The following is a 14,622-nucleotide window of genomic DNA, read 5'->3' as shown; positions in this document are numbered from 1 at the left end:
TATTCTCCAACAGATGCTGGCGAATGAAGGAAGACGCAATTTCATTAATAAAAGAATCACAAATTAATTCCTCCTGGTACTGCTCAGCTGAGATAGCTTTGAGATTCCAGTCTTTGCTGAGCCTGCGAAGCTTTTGAAGGAATTCGTCAAGTGATACCCCGGGTTGTTGTCGAGTTGTGGTCAGTAAGTGCCGAGCAAAAATTTCATTTGGGGCCTTTACATATAGTTGCTGCAGTATTTGGATAGTGGAGTCATAGTCTACACAGTCTTCAATATAATCAAACACATGAGGAGATACATAATTGGCAAGCATTTGTAACTCATCAGGAACATTCTCACCACAAGCCCCGAGGAAGTTGCTGAAGGTACAAAACCAATGTTTCCATACCTTAGCAGTTGTAGGTGAATTCGGGTCCAGGTCAAGATGGGCGGGTCTGAGTAGTTTCGCCATGATGGATTGATTACTACGTCTGGTTCCCTTCTACACATTAGAGACAGAGCCGTCTGTTCCCAAAATCACTTGGAGCGTGGAGCAAGTTTCAGTTGATTAAATTGACGTAAGAAATCTACTAGGCATTTGTTCTAAGTGTTAAACAAAGCTTTAATCAACTGTTTTACAACATGGAGGTCTAGTTGTGTCCTTCACTAGTTCCTGTTAAGAATGTCCTGCGCAAGCTGGGCCCATGCCCGAGTATTTATACTCTTCCTGGACAGCGCCGCCCGCAGGCTGCTCAGTTGATTCATGTCATTCTTCCCGCATGAAGGATTGGTCGTCCGGCAACTTCCTTTTATCGGATGAATCGGACTACGAATAGACAACACAAAATGGCCCTCAGTGTGATGCTGTTTGAGTACATTATGGGTCTCAGTGTCATGCTGTATGAGTACAGTATGGGTCTCAGTGTGATGCTGTATGGGTACAGTATGGGCCTCAGTGTGATGCTGTATGGGTACATTATGGGTCTCAGTGTGATGCTGTATGGGTACAGTATGGCTCTCAGTGAGATGCTGTATAGGTACAGTATGAGTCACAGTGTGATGCTGTGTATGGGTACAGTATGGATCTCAGTGTAATGCTGTATGGGTACATTATGGGCCTCAGTGTGATGCTGTGTATGGGGAGAGTATGGGCCTCAGTGTGATGCTCTATGGGTACATTATGGTTCTCAGTGTGATGCTGTATGGGTACAGTATGTCTCTCAGTATGATGCTGTATAGGTACAGTATGAGTCACAGTGTGATGCTGTGTATGGGTACAGTATGGATCTCAGTGTGATGCTGTGCATGGGGACAGTATGGGTCTCAGTGTGATGCAGTGTATGGGTACAGTATGGGCCTCAGTGTGATGCTGTGTATGGGTACAGTATGGGTCTCAGTGTGATGCTGTGTATGGGTACAGTATGGGTCTCAGTGTGATGCTGTATGGGTACAGTATGTGTCTTTGTGTGATGTTTTGTATGGGAACAGTATGGGTCTCAGTGAGATGCTGTATGGGTACAGTATGGGTCTCAGTGTGATGCTGTATGGGTACAGTATGGGCCTCAGTGTGAAGCTGTATGGGTACAGTATGGGCCTCAGTGTGATGCTGTATGGGTACAGTATGGTTCTCAGTGTGATGCTGTATGGGTACACTATGGGTCTCAGTGTGATGCTGTGTATGGGGACAGTATGGGTCTCAGTGTGATGCTCTGTGGGTACACTATGGGTCTCAGTGTGATGCTGTGTATGGGTACAGTATGGGTCTCAGTGTGATGCTCTCTATGGGTACAGTATGGGCCTCAGTGTGATGCTGTATGGGTACAGTATGGTTCTCAGTGTGATGCTGTATGGGTACACTATGGGTCTCAGTGTGATGCTCTGTATGGGTACAGTATGGGCCTCAGTGTGATGCTGTATATGTACACTATGGGTCTCAGTGTGATGCTGTATGGGTACTGTAAGGGTCTCAGTGTGATCCTCTGTATGGTTACAGTATGGGTCTCAGTGTGATGCTGTATGGGTACAGTATAGGTCTCAGTTTGATGCTGTATGTTTACAGTATGGGTCTCAGTGTGATGCTGTGTATGGGTACAGTATGGGTTTCAGTGTGATGTTGTGTATGGGTACAGTATGGGTCTCAATGTGATGCTGTGTATGGGTACAGTATGGATCTCAGTGTGATGCTGTGTATGGTGTAAGGGGTGGTGTTTGGGGCCAGCTTCGCCTCTGACTTATGAGTGCTTCGAATCGCTCTCACTCCCTTGGTTCTAGACCCTGGACTTAATTGGGGGCTGTGATGAAATTGCAGCAGACAACTGAATTTTGGTGAAAGAACTTTCATCTTTATTTTAGAAAGAAAATACACAACACAACAATCTTAACACTCTAAATTGGGGGTACACTTCGGAATATACAAGGGAAAATAACAATAGACAGAATACTTCACCCCTCCCAACCCCATTTCACTAGCTAAGTTGGGCTCCCCAGGACCAGGGATAATGCTCACCAAAACGACTTCTTTTGACAGTTGTAGAGGTTCGCGATTTCGGGGTTCTCTGATGTGGCAGTTGGGGCCTGCCATACCCCAAATGCATTAGAGGACTTCACCTGCGATGCTGGTCAGTCTTCGCGTGTCCGCTGATGCGGTCGGGTGCGTATTGGATCTATCAGGTGAGTACCCAATTTCTTTTGGCTAGAAGTAGGGTTTAGAGTCTTTTCAGTAAAATCTTACCCAGGGGTAAGTCAGGATAGTTTGTAGAGTGGAAAAACTTGCGGATCTTCAGTTTCTTCCAAGTTGGTTTCTTGTTGGTCGCGGTGGCCCAATATTACCCGATTGCTGGTAATATTTTTGGTTGTTTGTTTCGTTGGGCCCTGGTCTGCCGCGATGGTGTGTTACTTCTTCAAGAGGGAGAACTGCTTCAAGATGGACTTCTTGATCCCGATGTTGGTGGGTCTCTTCTGGGTCGACGAATCTTCTTACTCAAACTTGAACTCGAACTAACTTCCTCTTGGACTGGTTTCTTGAACTCCTTTCTTGAAAACTCTGTAGAGAGAGAGAACTGCTTGAACTGCTTCTTGATGATTTCCTTGATGAACTCCCCTCGATGAACGAACTGCTTTCTTGTAAAAACAGGTCTCCAATTATACTAAATGAGGCCTGCTAATCTACGTGCCAAATCAGTCCTGGCTTATTGTTAGACTTTGGGCGGGCTCATTAATATTGATCTGTTCAATTGTTTAACTGGTTTCGGGATCGTTCCATCGCTTACTTAAGTTGTTTAAGAACGTGTGAAGTGGTTTCAGGATGGTCCCATCGGTTGTTAAACTCTTGTTTAATTGTCAGTTTTGTCCTTAGTCTTTGAGTTTCCTGTGGGGCCTTGAGATTCTTTGTTGGGTGTTGGCATGTCTTGTATTATGCATGTTTTTGGATGGTTCTGTAATTTGGGCAGGAACTGCTCTTCCGTAGGTCTATTGTCAGAATGTAAAATTGTCTGATAGTGACTGAGACAGTTTAGATAGTCCACAGACAGCATGGTTAGTCCCAATACCCAAAACTGTCCATTTACAGAGGCCAATCCCAATTCCTTTTGTTGCAGCCTTTTTCCTTCCACAGGCTCAAACATGCTTTTAAAAATAAAACCAAAATCCTGGGGTCTTTGATTTTAAATCTCCCTTAGGCCCAATATTCTTATACCATTCTGACATGGTTTATTAACAGTCCAAAAATCCCTTCTTTAGGGTAATCTTCTTGGTTTTGGGGGATCTGCTGACTTTTGAGAATCTTACATTCCCCCCTGTGATACTATATTCGCTGGAGTATCATACTGGGTGAGCAAAATTTCTGATCCCCGAGAGCCAACCTTCCCCTGCATATTACCTATCTAAAACCTCAAAACACTTACATTCCCCTTCTAGGTGTAGTGTCCAAAATATATACAAGGTACGAAAATTCGGTTACATTCACATCCAAGCACGGAGGGGGTCCAACACCTCTGCACCACTTGGAAAAAGATAGCACACACATAGAAAAAAAAGAATACCACGTAGACACAAGAACTTTATTTTTAATAATGGTTAAGGTTTGTTTTATATTTGGTCATAGACTTTATTTTGATGCTTGCCCCATGCTCTCTCATGTTGAGATCGGAGCATTCTGTTCCTCCCCTTGCACTTTGTGCACAGTAAGTAGAAAACTATACGGAGCTGGCAGACCACTAAAATGTGGGAAGCCATTCTGATCCAAGAAGGGACCTCTATATTTTCAAAAATATCCCACCAGGGTGGAACTACGATATCCAAGATCTTGGCCCCTATCTCGACTGTCTTCTGTTTTAATGTATAGAAATGTTTTTGTGATAGAACAACTACTTTTAGTAGGGCGGTAAAATGTTCGGGTAGAGGGAGAATTTCATAGCCGAAATGTGCAACATAATTTTGCAGGTTGGTGATGTTTTCCCTGACAGTGAGGTGAACAGTTGGGGGTTCAGGAATGGGGACATTCTGTTCCTGGGCCACTTGAACTTCTGCCTCGGGTTTAAAGCACAAACTGCTGTCACTTACCGGACACCAGATGTGCTGTCCATGGTAGTGGGGTAGTCGGGTAGTGGGGCGCACTTGTGGTGACACAATATGTCCCACCCACTATAAATGCTACCTGTGGGGGAACATGGCCTTGTGCCATTACCTCCATGGTCTGTGAGTCTGCCACAGCTGCAGGCTGATGATCTCTATCTTTAAAACGGTTCACCCCTGCTGGCCGTTCCTCTTTCTCGGTTTTAAACAGTTTACACTGGTTAATGTGGCTAGCAGCCTGCCAGTGAACCTGTTTTAAAGTCTCGTCCGCTGCCCCGAACGGGCCTTCTATGGACTCCCCAGGACGGCTTTAAGGACAGAATCCTGGGCTTGGACCTGCTTTAGGTCCAGGGCCTTTAAAGCTACCCCCTGTGTGCCTCCCTTGTCCCAGATTGTGGCTACCAGACCTGCTCTACAGGGATCCCAGAACTCTCCTTCCCTGGCCCCCTGCTTGGCCACCTTGTCAGTCTTTTGGTTACCCTCCCACGTGGTATGGAAGTATCCTAAATCTATGGCCAAAGGTTTGGACATTTCCCCAGCCTGCTCGTTTCCCTGTGAATCCCATTATGCTAAATGGGACCTTGTTAGACCTGGGTGAATTGGTTGGGTCTTCCGAATGGACCTCTGTGCTGGAAGATCCACTGTGCACCAAATATCTCCCCTGCACCGTCTCCACCCCCATCTTAACACAAAGCCTGCCCCCCCTCATCGTATTCAAGGGGACACAAGTCGACAGGCTGCGCTGGTTCTAGTCATCGGTCTGGGTTGTGTGAGGCAGATGGGGTTAAAGCACCCGTGGCTGTGGCTACCTTCCCTGGGCCATTTAATAAAACTCGGAGTGCAGCTACTAATGAATCAAGCGTGGGGAGAGATCGGTGTCTCTGTTTTTGGGGAGTTCTTTCCTATGTTATCCTTCCATGGATTCCTACAGTCCCTTCTCCAATGCCCATTCTTCCCGCACCCGAAACAGTTACGCTTCGTATCGGAAGGGTTACCCCCTTCCTGGTACCACTCTTTCTTACTCTGGCTAGGTTTTATTTCATATACTTCTCCGTTTGGTGGGTGCTCTTCTATCCCCCTACCGTTCCGGTAGGCCAGGGTCAGTTGTCTGACCACTGTCTCCTCGGTGACCCGGGGGTCTTTCGGGTCAAACCAAAGCTCAGCCTTAGCTCTGATCCGCGGCACGATATTTGCCACCAGGCTTCGGAGCCAGTGGGCCAGCTCGTTCTGGTTCATGGTGAGGCCTGTTGAGAACTCAATTACGGGCACTCCTCCCAGATAGCAGCGTACCCGTCCTGCCCTTTCTTGCTCTCCGCAGAAAGGGACTGGTACAATTTGCCATCCAGGGAGAAAAGGAGCATTTTGGCCATCTCAGAGTCATCGCACTCTGTAATGCCTGCTACCTGTTCCACTTCCATGAAGTGGACCGAGGGGTCTCACTTTTGGGTGAGTTTGTTCAGGTGGCTTATCATAGACCTAAGCTGCTGGGTACCGTGGGGAGACATGAATTGGCTTTCAAGGAGTCCTTGACCTCCACCTCACATACAGTACCCATATAGTATGGGTCTCAGTGTGAGGCTGTGTATGGGTACAGTATGGGTCTCAGTGTGATGCTGTGTATGGGTACAGTATGGGTCTCAGTGTTAGGCTGTGTATGGGTACAGTATGGGTCTCAGTTTGAGGCTGTGTATGGGTACAGTATGGGTCTCAGTGTGAGGCTGTGTATGGGTGCAGTATGGGTCTCAGTGTGATGCTGTACGAGTATAGTATGGGTCTCAGTGTGATGCTGTGTATGGGTACAGTATGGGTCTCAGTGTGATGCTGTGTATGGTTACAGTATGGGTCTCAGTGTGATGCTGTGTATGGGTACAGTATGGGTCTCAGTTTTATGCTGTGTATGGGTTCAGTATGGGTCTCAATGTGATGCTGTGTATGGGTACAGTATGGGTCTCAGTGTGATGCTGTGTATGGGTACAGTATGGGTCTCAGTGTGATGCTGTGTATGGGTTCAGTATGGGTCTCATTGTGATGCTGTGTATGGGTACAGTATGTGTCTCAGTGTGATGCTGTGTATGGGTTCAGTATGGGTCTCAGTGTGATGCTGTGTATGGGTACAGTATGGGTCTCAGTGTGATGCTGTGTATGGGTACAGTATGTGTCTCAGTGTGATGCTGTGTATGGGTTCAGTATGGGTCTCAGTGTGATGCTGTGTATGGGTTCAGTATGGGTCTCAGTGTGATGCTGTGTAAGTGTACAGTATGGGTCTCAGTGTGATGCTGTATGGGTACAGTATGGGTCTCAGTGTGATGCTGTGTATGGGTACAGTATGGGTCTCAGTGTGATGCTGTGTATGCGTACAGTATGGGTCTCAGTTTTATGCTGTGTATGGGTTCAGTATGGGTCTCAATGTGATGCTGTGTATGGGTACAGTATGGGTCTCAGTGTGATGCTGTGTATGGGTACAGTATGGGTCTCAGTGTGATGCTGTGTATGGGTTCAGTATGGGTCTCATTGTGATGCTGTGCATGGGTACAGTATGGGTCTCAGTGTGATGCTGTGTATGGGTACAGTATGGGTCTCAGTGTGATGCTGTGTATGGGTACAGTATGGGTCTCAGTGAGATGCTGTATGGGTACAGTATGGGTCTCAGTGAGATGCAGTATGGGTACAGTATGGGTCTCAGTGTGATGCTGTATGGGTACATTATGGGTCCCAGTGAGATGCTGTATGGGTACAGTATGGGTCTCGGTGTGATGCTGTGTATGGGTGCAGTATGGGTCTCAGTGTGATGCTGTATGGGTACAGTATGGGTCTCGGAGTGATGCTGTGTATGGGTACAGTTTGGGTCCCAGTGTGATGCTGTATGGGTACAGTATGGGTCTCAGTGTGATGCTGATTGGGTACAGTATGGGTCTCAGTGTGGTGCTGTGTATGGGTACAGTATGTGTCTCAGTGTGATGCTGTGCATGGGAACAGTATGGGTCTCACTGTGATGCTGTATGGGTACAGTATGGGTCTCAGTGTGATGCTGTATGGGTACAGTATGTGTCTCAGTGTGATCCACTGTATGGGTACAGTATGTGTCTCAGTGAAATGCTGTGTATGGGTACAGTACGGGCCTCAGTGTGATGCTGTGTATGGGTAAATTATGGGTCTCAATGTGATGATGAATGTGTATCGTATGGGTCTCAGTGTGATGCTGTGTATGGGTAAAGTATGGGTCTCAGTATAATGCTGTATGGGTCTCAGTGTGATGGTGTGTATGGGTACAGTATGGGTCTCAGTGTGATGGTGTATGGGAACAGTATGTGTCTCAGTGTGATGCTGTATGGGAACAGTATGTGTCTCAGTGTGATGCTGTGTATGGGTACAGTATGGGTCTCAGTATAATGCTGTATGGGTCTCAGTGTGATGCTGTGTATGGGAACAGTATGGGTCTCAGTGTGATGCTGTGTATGGGTTCAGTATGGGTCTCATTGTGATGCTGTGCATGGGTACAGTATGGGTCTCAGTGTGATGCTGTGTATGGGTACAGTATGGGTCTCAGTGTGATGCTGTGTATGGGTACAGTATGGGTCTCAGTGAGATGCTGTATGGGTACAGTATGGGTCTCAGTGAGATGCTGTATGGGTACAGTATGGGTCTCAGTGAGGTGCTGTATAGGTACATTATGGGTCTCAGTGAGATGCTGTATGGGTACAGTATGGGGGACAGTGTGATGCTGTGTATGGGTACATTATGGGTCTTAGTTGTGATGCTGTATGGGTACAGTATGGGTCTCAGTGTGATGCTGTATGGGTACCGTATGGGTCTCGGAGTGATGCTGTGTATGGGTACAGTTTGGGTCCCAGTGTGATGCTGTATGGGTACAGTATGGGTCTCAGTGTGATGCTGATTGGTTACAGTATGGGTCCCAGTGTGGTGCTGTGTATGGGTACAGTATGTGTCTCAGTGTGATGCTGTGCATGGGAACAGTATGGGTCTCACTGTGATGCTGTATGGGTACATTATGTGTCTCAGTCTGATCCACTGTATGGGTACAGTATGTGTCTCAGTGTAATGCTGTGTATGGGTACAGTACGGGCCTCAGTGTGATGCTGTGTATGGGTAAATTATGGGTCTCAATGTGATGATGAATGTGTATCGTATGGGTCTCAGTGTGAGGCTGTGTATGGGTACAGTATGGGTCTCAGTGTGATGCTGTACGAGTATAGTATGGGTCTCAGTGTGATGCTGTGTATGGGTACAGTATGGGTCTCAGTGTGATGCTGTGTATAGTACAGTATGGGTCTCAGTGTGATGCTGTGTATGGGTACAGTATGGGTCTCAGTGAGATCCTGTGTATGGATACAGTATGGGTCTCAGTGTGATGCTGTGTATGGTTACAGTATGGGTCTCAGTGTGATGCTGTATGGGTACCGTATGGGTCTCAGTTTTATGCTGTGTATGGGTTCAGTATGGGTCTCAATGTGATGCTGTGTATGGGTACAGTATGGGTCTCAGTGTGATGCTGTGTATGGGTACAGTATGGGTCTCAGTGTGATGCTGTGTATGGGTTCAGTATGGGTCTCATTGTGATGCTGTGTATGGGTACAGTATGGGCCTCAGTGTGATGCTGTGTATGGGTACAGTATGGGTCTCAGTGTGATGCTGTGTATGGGTTAAGTATGGGTCTCAGTGTGATGCTGTGTATGGGTTCAGTATGGGTCTCAGTGTGATGCTGTGTAAGTGTACAGTATGGGTCTCAGTGTGATGCTGTATGGGTACAGTATGGGTCTCAGTGTGATGCTGTGTATGGGTACAGTATGGGTCTCAGTGTGATGCTGTGTATGCGTACAGTATGGGTCTCAGTTTTATGCTGTGTATGGGTTCAGTATGGGTCTCAATGTGATGCTGTGCATGGGTACAGTATGGGTCTCAGTGTGATGCTGTGTATGGGTACAGTATGGGTCTCAGTGTGATGCTGTGTATGAGTACAGTATGGGTCTCAGTGTGATGCTGTGTATGGGTTCAGTATGGGTCTCATTGTGATGCTGTGCATGGGTACAGTATGGGTCTCAGTGTGATGCTGTGTATGGGTTCAGTATGGGTCTCAGTGTGATGCTGTATGGGTACAGTATGGGTCTCAGTGTGATGCTGTGTATGGGTACAGTATGGGTCTCAGTGTGATGCTGTGTATGGGTACAGTATGGGTCTCAGTGAGATGCTGTATGGGTACAGTATGGGTCTCAGTGAGATGCTGTATGGGTACAGTATGGGTCTCAGTGTGATGCTGTATGGGTACATTATGGGTCTCAGTGAGATGCTGTATGGGTACAGTATGGGTCTCGGTGTGATGCTGTGTATGGGTGCAGTATGGGTCTCAGTGTGATGCTGTATGAGTACAGTATGGGTCTCGGAGTGATGCTGTGTATGGGTACAGTTTGGGTCCCAGTGTGATGCTGTATGGGTACAGTATGGGTCTCAGTGTGATGCTGATTGGGTACAGTATGGGTCTCAGTGTGGTGCTGTGTATGGGTACAGTATGTGTCTCAGTGTGATGCTGTGCATGGGAACAGTATGGGTCTCACGGTGATGCTGTATGGGTACAGTATGGGTCTCAGTGTGATGCTGTATGGGTACAGTATGTGTCTCAGTGTGATCCACTGTATGGGTACAGTATGTGTCTCAGTGAAATGCTGTGTATGGGTACAGTACGGACCTCAGTGTGATGCTGTGTATGGGTAAATTATGGGTCTCAATGTGATGATGAATGTGTATCGTATGGGTCTCAGTGTGATGCTGTGTATGGGTAAAGTATGGGTCTCAGTATAATGCTGTATGGGTCTCAGTGTGATGGTGTATGGGAACAGTATGTGTCTCAGTGTGATGCTGTATGGGAACAGTATGTGTCTCAGTGTGATGCTGTGTATGGGTACAGTATGGGTCTCAGTATAATGCTGTATGGGTCTCAGTGTGATGCTGTGTATGGGAACAGTATGGGTCTCAGTGTGATGCTGTGTATGGGTTCAGTATGGGTCTCATTGTGATGCTGTGCATGGGTACAGTATGGGTCTCAGTGTGATGCTGTGTATGGGTACAGTATGGGTCTCAGTGTGATGCTGTGTATGGGTACAGTATGGGTCTCAGTGAGATGCTGTATGGGTACAGTATGGGTCTCAGTGAGATGCTGTATGGGTACAGTATGGGTCTCAGTGAGGTGCTGTATAGGTACATTATGGGTCTCAGTGAGATGCTGTATGGGTACAGTATGGGGGACAGTGTGATGCTGTGTATGGGTACATTATGGGTCTTAGTTGTGATGCTGTATGGGTACAGTATGGGTCTCAGTGTGATGCTGTGTATGTGTACAGTATGGGTCTCGGTGTGATGCTGTGTATGGGTGCAGTATGGGTCTCAGTGTGATGCTGTATGGGTACAGTATGGGTCTCGGAGTGATGCTGTGTATGGGTACAGTTTGGGTCCCAGTGTGATGCTGTATGGGTACAGTATGGGTCTCAGTGTGATGCTGATTGGTTACAGTATGGGTCCCAGTGTGGTGCTGTGTATGGGTACAGTATGTGTCTCAGTGTGATGCTGTGCATGGGAACAGTATGGGTCTCACTGTGATGCTGTATGGGTACATTATGTGTCTCAGTCTGATCCACTGTATGGGTACAGTATGTGTCTCAGTGTAATGCTGTGTATGGGTACAGTACGGGCCTCAGTGTGATGCTGTGTATGGGTAAATTATGGGTCTCAATGTGATGATGAATGTGTATCGTATGGGTCTCAGTGTGAGGCTGTGTATGGGTACAGTATGGGTCTCAGTGTGATGCTGTACGAGTATAGTATGGGTCTCAGTGTGATGCTGTGTATGGGTACAGTATGGGTCTCAGTGTGATGCTGTGTAAAATACAGTATGGGTCTCAGTGTGATGCTGTGTATGGGTACAGTATGGGTCTCAGTGAGATCCTGTGTATGGATACAGTATGGGTCTCAGTGTGAGGCTGTATGGGTAGAGTATGGGTCTCAGTGTGATGCTGTGTATGGTTACAGTATGGGTCTCAGTGTGATGCTGTATGGGTACAGTATGGGTCTCAGTTTTATGCTGTGTATGGGTTCAGTATGGGTCTCAATGTGATGCTGTGTATGGGTACATAGAGTCATAGAGTCATAGAGTTTTACAGCACAGAAAGAGGCCCTTCGGCCCATCGTGTCTGCGCCGCCCATCCATCCCTGTCCAGTCTAATCCCATTTTCCAGCATTTGGTCCATAGCTTTGTATGCAATGGCATTTCAAGTGCTCATCCAAATGCTTCTTGAATGTTGTGAGGGTTCCTGCCTCTACCACCCTTTCAGGCATTGAGTTCCACATTCCAACCACCCTCTGGGTGAAAAAGTTCCTCCTCAAATCCCCTCTAAATCTCCTGCCCCTTACCCTGAATCTATGCCCCCTTGTTATTGACCCCCCTACTAAGGGGAAAAGCTCCTCTTTGTCTACCCTATCTATGCCCCTCATCATTTTGTACACCTCAATCAGGTCCCCCCTCAGCCTTCTTTGCTCCAAGGAAAACAACCCCAGCCTGTCCAGCCTCTCTTCATAGCTGAGGCGCTCCATCCCAGGTAACATCCTGGTGAATCTTCTCTGCACCCTCTCCAAAGCAATCACATCCTTCCTATAGTGAGGCGACCAGAACTGCACACAGTACTCCAGCTGTGGCCTCACCAGCGTTTTGTACAGCTCCATCATAACCTCCCTGCTCTTATATTCTATGCCTCGGCTAATGAAGGCAAGTATCCCATATGCCTTTTTAACCACCTTATCCACCTGTTCCGCTGCCTTCAGGGATCTATGTACATGTACACCAAGGTCCCTCTGACCCTCTGTACTTCCTAGGGTCCTACCACTCATTGTGTATTCCCTTGCCTTATTTGTCCGTCCAAAATGCATCACCTCGCACTTTTCAGGGTTAAATTCCATTTGCCACTTTTCCGCCCATCTGACCAACCCGTTTATATCGTCCTGTAGCCTGAGGCTTTCCTCCTCACAATTTACCACCCCACCAATTTTCGTGTCATCTGCGAACTTACTGATCATACCTTTTACATTCTCATCCAAATCATTTATGTAGATCACAAACAACAAGGGACCCAGCACCGATCCCTGAGGTACCCCACTGGACACAGGCTTCCAGTCACAAAAGCAACCTTCGACCATCACCCTCTGCCTCCTGCCACTCAGCCAGTTTATGATCCAACGCGCCAAGGCACCCTGGATCCCATGGGCTCTTACCTTCTTGACCAGTCTCCTATGCGGGACTTTTTCAAAAGCTTTACTGAAGTCCATGTAAACCACATCCACAGCATTTCCCTCATCCACCCCCCTAGTCACCCCCTCGAAAAATTCAATCAGATTTGTCAGACATGATTTACCCTTGACAAAGCCATGCTGACTATCCCCGATTAATCCTTGCCTCTCCAAGTGGAGACTAATTTTGTCCCTCAGAATTTTTTCCAATAATTTCCCTACCACAGATGTTAGGCTCACTGGCCTGTAATTCCCTGGTTTATCCCTGCTACCCTTCTTGAATAATGGTACTACGTTAGCTGTTCTCCAGTCCTCTGGTACATCCCCTGTGGCCAGAGAGGTTCTGAAAATTTGTGTCAGAGCCCCTGCAATCTCCTCCTTTGCCTCCCACAGCAGCCTGGGATACATCTCGTCTGGGCCTGGGGATTTATCCACTTTTTGGCCTGCTAAAACCGCTAGCACCTCCTCCCTCTCGATGCTAATATGTTCAAGTATGTCACAGCCCCCTTGCCCGATTTCTATGTCTGCATCGTCTTTCTCCATAGTGAACACAGATGCAAAAAATTCATTTAAAACCCCGCCTACATCATGGGTATGGGTCTCAGTGTGATGCTGTGTATGGGTACAGTATGGGTCTCAGTGTGATGCTGTGTATGGGTTCAGTATGGGTCTCATTGTGATGCTGTGTATGGGTACAGTATGGGTCTCAGTGTGATGCTGTGTATGGGTACAGTATGGGTCTCAGTGTGATGCTGTGTATGGGTTAAGTATGGGTCTCAGTGTGATGCTGTGTATGGGTTCAGTATGGGTCTCAGTGTGATGCTGTGTAAGTGTACAGTATGGGTCTCAGTGTGATGCTGTATGGGTACAGTATGGGTCTCAGTGTGATGCTGTGTATGGGTACAGTATGGGTCTCAGTGTGATGCTGTGTATGCGTACAGTATGGGTCTCAGTTTTATGCTGTGTATGGGTTCAGTATGGGTCTCAATGTGATGCTGTGTATGGGTACAGTATGGGTCTCAGTGTGATGCTGTGTATGGGTACAGTATGGGTCTCAGTGTGATGCTGTGTATGGGTTCAGTATGGGTCTCATTGTGATGCTGTGCATGGGTACAGTATGGGTCTCAGTGTGATGCTGTGTATGGGTACAGTATGGGTCTCAGTATGATGCTGTGTATGGGTACAGTATGGGTCTCAGTGAGATGCTGTATGGGTACAGTATGGGTCTCAGTGAGATGCTGTATGGGTACAGTATGGGTCTCAGTGTGATGCTGTATGGGTACATTATGGGTCTCAGTGAGATGCTGTATGGGTACAGTATGGGTCTCGGTGTGATGCTGTGTATGGGTGCAGTATGGGTCTCAGTGTGATGCTGTATGAGTACAGTATGGGTCTCGGAGTGATGCTGTGTATGGGTACAGTTTGGGTCCCAGTGTGATGCTGTATGGGTACAGTATGGGTCTCAGTGTGGTGCTGTGTATGGGTACAGTATGTGTCTCAGTGTGATGCTGTGCATGGGAACAGTATGTGTCTCACGGTGATGCTGTATGGGTACAGTATGGGTCTCAGTGTGATGCTGTATGGGTACAGTATGTGTCTCAGTGTGATCCACTGTATGGGTACAGTATGTGTCTCAGTGAAATGCTGTGTATGGGTACAGTACGGGCCTCAGTGTGATGCTGTGTATGGGTAAATTATGGGTCTCAATGTGATGATGAATGTGTATCGTATGGGTCTCAGTGTGATGCTGTGTATGGGTACAGTATGGGTCTCAGTATAATG

This window comes from Somniosus microcephalus, chromosome 3, assembly GCF_052327205.1.
Source record: "Somniosus microcephalus isolate GS21.2 chromosome 3, FLI_Smic_1.0, whole genome shotgun sequence".
Taxonomy (NCBI): domain Eukaryota; kingdom Metazoa; phylum Chordata; class Chondrichthyes; order Squaliformes; family Somniosidae; genus Somniosus; species Somniosus microcephalus.
This window is presented reverse-complemented; position numbering follows the sequence as displayed.